Source organism: Myotis davidii, unplaced genomic scaffold (assembly GCF_000327345.1).
Source record: "Myotis davidii unplaced genomic scaffold, ASM32734v1 scaffold71, whole genome shotgun sequence".
Taxonomy (NCBI): Eukaryota; Metazoa; Chordata; class Mammalia; order Chiroptera; family Vespertilionidae; genus Myotis; species Myotis davidii.
The window spans coordinates 390,810-400,742 of record NW_006283588.1 but is presented as its reverse complement, the minus strand read 5'-3'; positions in this window follow the sequence as shown (position 1 = coordinate 400,742).

The window sequence follows — 9,933 nt, the reverse complement described above, 5'->3', positions numbered from 1 at the left end:
CTATATGTCTCCACCACACTCATAGATTTTCATCCCCCAAACTGCATAACTCTGGGCTTTTATTTTGGCAATGACAATCATGCATATGTGACATACTTATCTTCTTCCTTCTCCCTTATTTCTCCTTCCCAGCCCAGGCCTCTCAGACACCAAGTCCAGGAGATATTTTTACCACTCCTCCATCATCAATCCCTTCATTTCCTACTGCTTAATTCTGAGTTCACACACTATCTCACACTGGACTGCTCTAATTTAGCCTCCTTTTTTAGTAAAATTTTTTTTTATTTAATGCATAAACATTTATGCTTATTTATTAGAGGAATTCTATAAATTGAGACTATCACTGATGAGTCATTAGGGTTATTTCTTTAAAAATTTCAAACCAATAATTGGCATTAAACTATTCTCTCTAGTTGTGAAGTGTCATGTGCAATCATATTCTATTGTTGGAATAAAATTTACACAAATTTTAAGAAATTTATCAAACAGGGCATTGACCCACGGGCTGAAAGGCCCATATTCAATTCTGGTCAAGGGCACGTACCTCGATTGCAAGCTTGATTCCGAGCCCTGGGTGGGGCATGTGTGGGTGGCAATCAATCAATGTGCTCCTCTCATATCGATGTTTCTCTTTCTGTCTCTCCCCCTTTCTTCTACTCTCTCTCTCTAAAAAATAAGCAAATTTTTTAAAAAATCAATGGAAAAATAACCTTTGGTGAGGATTAACAAAAAAGAAAAAAAGAAATTTACAGACACATACAAAGGCCACGTTTTCCCACTCAACAGTACTCTTCATCATCTCAGCCAGCCTGCCTGGGTGCACTGAACCATAAGAGGGGGTGGGAGGTGAAGAGGATATCCAGTGGCCACTATTTTTTCACATTATCTTGACTCAACTTTACACATGTGTTTACAGTTAAAGGCTGCTGTTGTCTATGATCATCAAATGACTTTAGTCTTGCTTGGAATCCGGCAATAGTTATCACAAATGATATAAAGATCATAAGATCTGATTGTAAAACAGCATCTTCCCTTGTAAAGTCTGTTTTAGCTTTACAGCTTTGGAAGTCCATGGAGAAAGTGGATGGTTGGAGGCAAATGAGGTTGCCCTAAACACACCAGGAAAGAATGGAAGCTGCTTCCTCCTCTTCACATAATGCTGAGCAGTTACACTGTCAAGAAATACTTGAGAGGCAGAATAAATTTGGTGATAGAATTGAATGGATTACACAAAATAGAAATGAGGATTGTTTTTGCTATTTATTTGGAAAAATAATACAGAATCATCATAATAGTAGAAACAAATCTGTTTGAAAAATCAATCAACCCATACAGGCACTTAAAATGTGAAAAAAAAAAATCTTACTCCTTCTAGCGCTGCCATCCAAGTACCTTTGGAAAAGTAATTTACCTTCCCATTGAAGATTAGACATGATCATACTTGCCACCAGATATTGTCGCAAAATCCTTTGTGATTCCTTATGAAAAGTTCTAGTGAGATATAAGAAAAGAAACATCTTAAGAGTACATAAACAGAATGCTTAAGTTACTAAAAAACACCCTAAGAAATAATTTAATATATTTTAAAGGTTGTCATCAATGCATTTATAAACAAATTATAATAAGCATTTTTATAAGCCACAATGGTATTTTGTTAGTAGGTATTTAATATGAAGGAAGTATACTCTTTTAACTTCATTTAAAGCTAAAGACTATGTAAAGTGATTTTGCATAACTGCTTTTATGTTTTTTTTAAAAAGCTGTCTTTATATGTTAGCTAAGTGTTTTTTAAGCTTAACTGGTTGTTTTTTTAAGTGTTTAAAATAAAAATCGCTTTGACCTTTTAGGATATTGTTTTGAATTTAGTTATCACAGTGAACTTTGAAGGCATAATTTTATTTTCTATTATCAAATACCTCCTTTTCCAGCCTCTTCAGTTTTTAAATAAACAATAGAGTAAGACATTCCACTGAACCTAGATCCTAAATTATGAAATCAAGTGCAGGCTGTTTATGTCTGTGATATGGAAGGCATAAACCACATTTCTTTTTTTCTCAAGCATACTGATAAAGAGAATAGATGTGCAATGGTTATTGCTAAACTAGCACTTTAAAATGATTCTGCAGAAAGAGAGACAAAGATAGATAGGAAGCTGACTAATGGTGAGACATTCATTGCTCGAGGCACCCTAATCACAGAGGGCCTCGAAAGGTCCCCACTGGCTGTAGTTATAAAAGAGACAAGTCACCTCTGGAAGGCAGCAGGCTCCATGCACTCCCTGTTCATGTAGCCTGTGTGGGACCATGGAAATGTTTCGGCAGACCAGTCCTGCGGCTCTGCACAGATCCTTCGGGGGACTTAAAAGAGAGTGGCCCTCTTTTTTAAGGGGCAATCTGAATATACCAAACGGAGCACGCACCCTGGAGTCCTTTGGTTATAAGCTCTCTTGGGAGGAGTTTGTTGACATGGGCTCTGATGAAGTCAGGTTCTTTTATGTATGGGAAATAAAATGGAAGGTCTTGTTTAAAAGATCCCTCAGTCAACTTCCTGAAGCCTGAAGCCCATGTGATGGGGTAACTTGGGGTGGGCGTCAGGATAATGGAAATTCACAACCAACTTTCTGATTGGTGTGCATCGCTCTTTAATGAGGGAGAAAATCAACCTTCAGTTAAATAACAAATGCAGATGTAGGTGCTGGAGAAAAGCAGATTGTGTTAAGTGCTCATCACCAAGATCCAGGAGCAGGAGATCAAGTTTATTCAGAACTAGATTTGCTCATGACTGACTTCCGTTCTGATTGGACAGTATCCTGATGAAAGTCTAGTCTGATTAACTGAGGCTCACATACCAACTGTAACTATTTTGAACATCACCTCTGCTGGAATTCTTGCCAGTCCATGGCTTTTAGGAGCCTTGGAAGTTCACAAAACTCTCAGCTGCAATTATTCTGATTGAGAGAGAGAGATCAAACTGACTATACATTTTGGACCTAAAGTTACAAACAACTAAGCCATCTTTTTTTCTATATGAAATATTAAGCATTTACCTCTAGCCAGAGCCAAAGGCAAGAGGTGCCAGATCTGGGCGGACACATTGTCTCTGCCATGGCACTCCTGAAGAATGCCCTAAAAACGTGTGACTCTGAGTGTTTATTCCTCCTTCCCTCATCTGTTAAAGCACCTCCTTTAGTTTCATTCTAATCCTTTGCTCTATCAAATGCTGCTTTTAACTATTGGTTATAGTTTTACAGATGTGTACAGTCCTTGAGGGCATATTTTCTGTTGCCCTTGTTTACCATGCTTTTTATATCGCATAATATATTGTTGATTGGTCAATGAATACAAATAAATATGGCCTTGCTCAGTGGATTCAGTTCTCTCCAAGCTAAGTAAGACACCAAAGAAAAAACTACCTCCCATATTCATTTTTCTATTCCCTACTTTTTCCTGAAAGAGGAAGTCCCCGGTATGTGGTTGTGTTGTCCTATAGTGGTCAACCACAGCTCCTACTGTGGGGATGGCAACATGGCTGCTAATCCATAGATTCCAGGAGAGAGATGATTGTTTCCAGGCAGAGGAGTGGGTGGATGATTATTCTTTGCTTAAACATCTCCAGCAAAAGAAAAAGAACTGTCAAGCTTCAGTGAGCTATTTCAGTCTCTAATTAATCTTTTATACAGGCAGTTCTTTTCCCATGTACAATCAAAATCATTCTGCCACAAATGAAGCCAAATTTTCGTGTGTGTGTGTGTGTGTGTGTGTGTGTGTGTGTGTGTGTGTGTGTGTATGTATGTTTCTTTCTAGAGAAGGATCAGAAGTAAGCACCATCCTGTACTTTGTAACTGGTTATGGGTCAAAAATACATGGGACATCTTCCTACTTTATTTCATGACATTTTATTTAAATGAATATGTTACTAAGAATTCCATTGAAAATCGACAGGACCCAGCTGGAAAAGATAGCTCATTTCTTACTGTAAAAGTGTTTTGAGCCCTGACCGGTTTGGCTCAGTGGATAGAGCATCGGCCTGTGGACTGAAGGGTCCCGGGTTCGATTCCAGTCAAGGGCATGTACCTTGATTTCGCGCACATCTCCAGTATGGGATGTGCAGGAGGCAGCTGATCGATGTTTCTCTCTCATTGATGTTTCTGTCTATCCCTCTCCCTTCCTCTCTGTAAAAAAATCAATAAAATATATTTTTTTAAAGAAGTGTTTAGAATTCACAAAGGGAGATAGAGAGGTGTCATAGAACAACATTTTTTTTACATTGTCTTGGGTGTTTGGGTAGGTTGTGTGGGAAGTAGGTTGGATTTGCTGAGCTGGTTTGGATGTTTGCAGTGGGGATGTGAGAGGGGTTGGGTGAGGCTTCTACGTGACGAAGGACAAGAATCTCAAAGCTCTCTCTTCCTTACCTGCCTGTACTGGGGAAAGCACCCTGTGAAACTCTGTCATCATAGCAATGACTCTTACACAGACAGGAACCATCTGAAATATTTATACAAGATGGTCTGTTGTGTGGAATCTGTGGAAACCAAACCACCCTTCCCCTTGGTCGGCTGCCAAAGTCCTAAAATAGCTCTGACGGCCAGGACCTTTCCATTATGGTATTTTGCCTTTCCATGTTGCACAGAACTGGGGGAGGGGAAGGGAAATGGTTTCACTCCCATCATGCTTCAACCTGACCTCTCCTGCCCCCAATTTATTGTCATCTCTTTACTTCCTCTCACACCCTTTCACCTGTTTAAACTTGGGAGAAAAACAGTGAAAGAGGAAAGAGAGAGGGGGGACTGGGACAAGCTTTCTACTGGGAGGGCAGCTGCCTGCATTGTGTGCTGTCGGCAGTGCCAAGGCTTCCTGGGGCATCTCCAAATAACTCCAACTGCTTCCTCACATAGAAAACTCCATCTATCCCTCCAAGCTCAGATCTCCACCATGAGGTCTGCCATTCATTTTGCTTTATCTTGATGCAGCAGGTTTCACTCCCTTCCCTAAAACAAACCCTTAAAATAGTTTACCTATATTTTAGAGTTATATATAGAAATGCATAGCCCACCATTGAGTACTCCTTGAGGATGTGACAACTGGACAGGAATTAGAGATAACCTAATCCAACCTTCCCTCTTTTCAATTGCAAGACTCCAAGGGGTAAAATGGCCACCCCAATTGGACAAATAATAAATGAGGGAACCAAAACTAAACATCAGTACAAATGTTTTGTGTAGGACTGTCTGTTGGCCATACCTCTTGTATCTGATCAATGACCAATAAAAATATGTGATGTGACTTTTTAAAAAGGTATTAAAAATCTTAATAATTAAGACTGATGAGGCCCAGCTGGTGTTGCTCAGTGGTTGAGCATCAACCTATGAACCAAGAGGGTATGGTTCAATTCCTGGTCAGGGGACATGCCTGGGTTGTGGGCTCGATCCCCAATGAGGGGCATGCAGGAGGCAGCCGGTTGATGATTCTCTCTCATCATTGATGTTTCTCTCTCTCCTTCTCTCTTCCTCTCTGAAATCAATAAAAATATATTTTTTAAATGAGGACAAAGATAAGGAAGAGAAGCGTTGCCTCAGGCTCAGGTACACTTTGAAATGTTAAATCTGTTGAAACCAAAGGAATATTAATTAAGGGAGCTTTTTCGGGGCAAAAGCACCTAGATAGCTGTTGTAATAGTCAGGACAAACTTCTGACCTTCCAGTCTGTCAGGTTTTATTGCCATGATTTAAACATTATGGAGCTTGTGCGAGCCATTATCTGCATCTCTCTTTGTTATAAATTACCCTGGGAATGTTCTACAGCATTACAGGAAGGAAAAAGGAATACTACCAGTAGAACATACAGAGTCTTGTTGGTGCCAAAGATTATTTAACAATGGATAAAAATTCACTCTCCAAACCACGTGTATCCTTGCTAGTATACCCCAGTACCCCCTGCCATCCTGGGTTCCGTGGATTACCCTCCAGAGACAATGATTAGTCAAAAGCAAATATGATGTTTTGAGAATCAGGGCACAGACTATCAGAGATTTTAGAAAATGACATGAGATTTTGCTGGAGGAGAATCCTGGTAGTGTTCCCCCCACCCGCTGTGGAATCCTAATGAGAATGCTTATTGCTAACAATTTTTTAAATTAAAATATTCCACTAATAAAAGAAATCATGAGCAGCAATGAAAATAAGTGGATTTCTCTGATATAATGCTGTAATAATACAATCAGGTAGGGGGTAAAGGGATGGAATGAAAAGGTGAAAGGGAATATAGTCAATAATATTGTGATCAGTTTGCATGGTGACGGATGATTACTACACTTAGTGAGTTGACCACGTTGTAAGGTATATAAATGTTGAGTCACCTGAAATTAATATAATATTATATGCCAACTGTACTTTTAAAAAGAAATACAATAAGGCAAATTACTCTGGGTTTCTTTCATTTTTTAAATGGTTCAGAAATACTTGAACTTAAAACCAGTACATAAAAAATGTTCCATTATCTTAATTATCAGTGGCCATGCTTTTTCAGGGAATGCCTTTCATTTCACAGATGGCACCTGCTTACTGTACGTCAGCAAATGTTAAGGGACACACTTGAGCTAAACCACTGTAATCTAGTCTTCATGGATAATTGAAATCTACATTTTTTTCCAAGGGAATCAGGAGGTGCTGTCAATGAATTAATTTATCTCCTGGCTAATCACATACTTCCCTATTGCTTCAAATCAGGAATTCTGCCTGATGGAGTTTTCGACTTGCCAAGCTCTCCTGTCTACCTTTTGGCAGGGCCATGATGGCACAAAGAGGATATCATAGGAGCCAGAGCATATGTGCCCAAGTCTTAAGCCTGAAATGTACCAGGGACCTCTGATAATTCATGTCACCTCTGAATCTCCTTTTCTTCATCTGTAAAATGAGAGCATTGCATTAGACAAGCCATAAAATGTCTTCTAGTATCAGCATTCATTGTGCCTGAAATGACAAAAAGAAGAGCAGGGGAAGGTGGCACATGATAGATATTTAATGCCTATGCAGTTGGCAGTCAGTGGCACCAGAGAAATCAAACCCTGCCTGTTGGACTCATTTTAACCTGGACTGAGAGCACTCACCTCCTTGTTAGGACAAGATCTTCTTTCATATCATATATTACAGTTCCTTTAAAAGCTCAATTTGAATTAGTTCGTAGTGCAAGAATCCTAAGGGATAATCAAGATTGGATCACAATCAATCACAAAGTGAATTGCTTTATCTAACTTCTTCCAAGATCATTTTCTACACTAATCCATGGATTTCCATCTCTTTTATCACCCTTTTTAGACCATCATTTAACTAGATTTTTAAAATGAAGAAGAACTAACCTTCTGCAATTGCGCACTATCATTTGAGATACAATTTTGCAGAGGGCAATTTTTCTAATCATTTAGCGCTCCGGTAAATTGTGCTCATGCATATTTATATATAAATGTTCAGTCATTTTACACTGAGAAATTCATACCTAGACATTTCCCTGATAAATGTCTCATGAAATCAATGTTCCCCATTAGCTATATTTCTGGCAACCCAACCCAAAATAGAAGGCTCCTTTGCAGAATATGAAGACAGAAGTTAGGGCAGGGGGCATCTATCTAATAAGATCTCAGGATCAGAGCTGTTCTGGAGAAACCGAGGGAGAACTTGCCTTTGGTGTTCATGAAGAGGAAATAAAGCACCTTTCTGTCAATGGCCCTGGAGCCTTTCTGTCATGGAGCCCATGAAGTTCTTACTGAGAGGCTGTGACAACTAAAACAAGAATCAGAATGTGGCTCCTTTGACACCACAGACAAAACCTTTTGAATGAAGTCTGGGCAGGATGACAGGATGGCAGGTTATGCAATAGTGAAGCCCCATTGTACCTCGGTTGCAGGCTTCTCCTCGGCCTGACCCCTGGTCTGGACGTGTGCAGAAGGCAACCAATCAATGTGTTTCTCTCACATTGATGCTTCTCTTTGTCTTTCCCTCTCTTTAAAAATCAATGGAAAAATATCCTCGGGTGAGGATTTTTTAAAAATCATATTTAATCCTTATCCCTCAAAAGCATTTAGTTCAGTCTGGGGTTCACAGGAACATTCCTGGAGGAACTGATGCCTGCAGTGAACCTTAAAGGAGAAGGAAGAGTCATCTCTGTGGACAAATTTAGGGACACCTTTGCTGGGGAAACCCAGGAAGGAACAGAGCCCGGAAAACTCAGTCTCTGCAGAGAAAGGCCGGCAGGTCGATGTGAGCAGAACATGGGTTCACACACTTCTCCTGTAAAGGGCCAGGTATAAACATTTCACGTTTTGTGGCCTGAAAGACTTAATTCTATTGCTGTAAGATGATAGCAGCCAAGTGGGTGTGGCAGTGTCCTAATAAAACTTTATTTCCAAACCAGGTGGTTGGTCATATCTAGCCCAGGAGCCAAACTTTGTTGGCCGTTGGAGAAGGGCATCAGTCATGTGCAGAGCAGAGCAAGCATGGGGACTGTGAAGGTTACGGGTCCTTTATGGCAGGACTCTTTTTCTAGGTCAGGAAGCCTGGTTTTGGGAGAAGTGAGAAAAAGTTAAGGCCTGAATTGCCCATATGAAAAGCCAGATGGTCTTAATACCTCTTGCTAAAATTTAGAAAGGAAAACCTATGCCAAGCAAAGGCGCTGACAATTTCATCTCTTCTCACAGGATGCCCAGAGTCCCTCCAAGGCCCTGCCTACACAATTGGCACAGCAGAAGGTTCCAAGCTGGGCCAGGCTCCTTCTTGCATGTGACTCTGAGCACCAGTGTCTTTTTCCAGTCCACCCCCACCCCCACCCCAGACCTCTAGAGATAAGGGCACAGTGAGATTTTTTTTTGAGGTTTGTTCAAGAGCTGGGGAAGGGGACCAGGGGCCTCTAGATAGCACTGGGGATCTTCTGAATGGAGTACATGTATTGTTGTCCTCACTCACATAGAGATTTGGGAAAATAGAAGCATTTATGCAAATGTGTATTTTGTTGCATAACCATTTCCTGTCTCAATCTGCAGACTCCCACTCCAACCAAATTTGCTATGAACCCAATTGAGAATAATTTGGCATGTTCCTCTCCTTGTGTTGGCTGGACCCTGCCACACATTCAGAATGTAGCCTAAGTGAAATAGTAGCTGTACTCTTCTGGTAGCTCTGGGTTTTGAGGGAGCTACAGGGTTGCCAACTCTCAGAGGAGCACAGTAGGATGAGAACCAATAGGCAGGGGAAAAATGAATGAATTCTTTGGGGGATTAAATCCTTTCTCTAAAACAAGCCTCCTGCAACCAGAGGGAGATAAAAGGGGAAGCCAGCATTATCCCCAAAACCTTACATGCTTTATCTCATCCAATGCCCCCCACCCCCAAATTTTGGGCTAGGCTTCAAAGCTAGGTCAGTACAATTATCTTTTCAGTGTACCTGCCTTTACAAATTAAAACAGTTATTAAACTTATGAGTCAGTATCATGAAGATTGAAATCATAGCTAAAGGTTGTTGGCATGCAGTTGCCACAGTTCTTCTGGTAGTCAGCACTGGATCATAGCCTCTCAGGGATGAAGAAACTTCAAAGCTGATCTAAACTAAGCATGAGCATGGGGTACCTAGAGCCTGTCCCAAGCTGGTGGGATATAATGGTAAGCCTGTGAACTGTTGCAAGTGTTAATAGTGATAGGGAAGCAGCCCAAACTACTTTGGGATTTGAAAAATAGAAACGTAGCTGGTAAATAACACCAGGTAAAAATGACCCTTCAGAGCACTGCAGAAGATGGTAGGAGTTTCAACACATGGTACACGTAAGTATCTTTGATTATGTCAAAGCTTCAGATGATTGAGAAGCTAACTGTCTATGCAATTTCTCAGGGTATCACCTAAGAATGTCAGCTCTTTGAATGTAAAACGCTACAGTGAAGACCTACCATAAG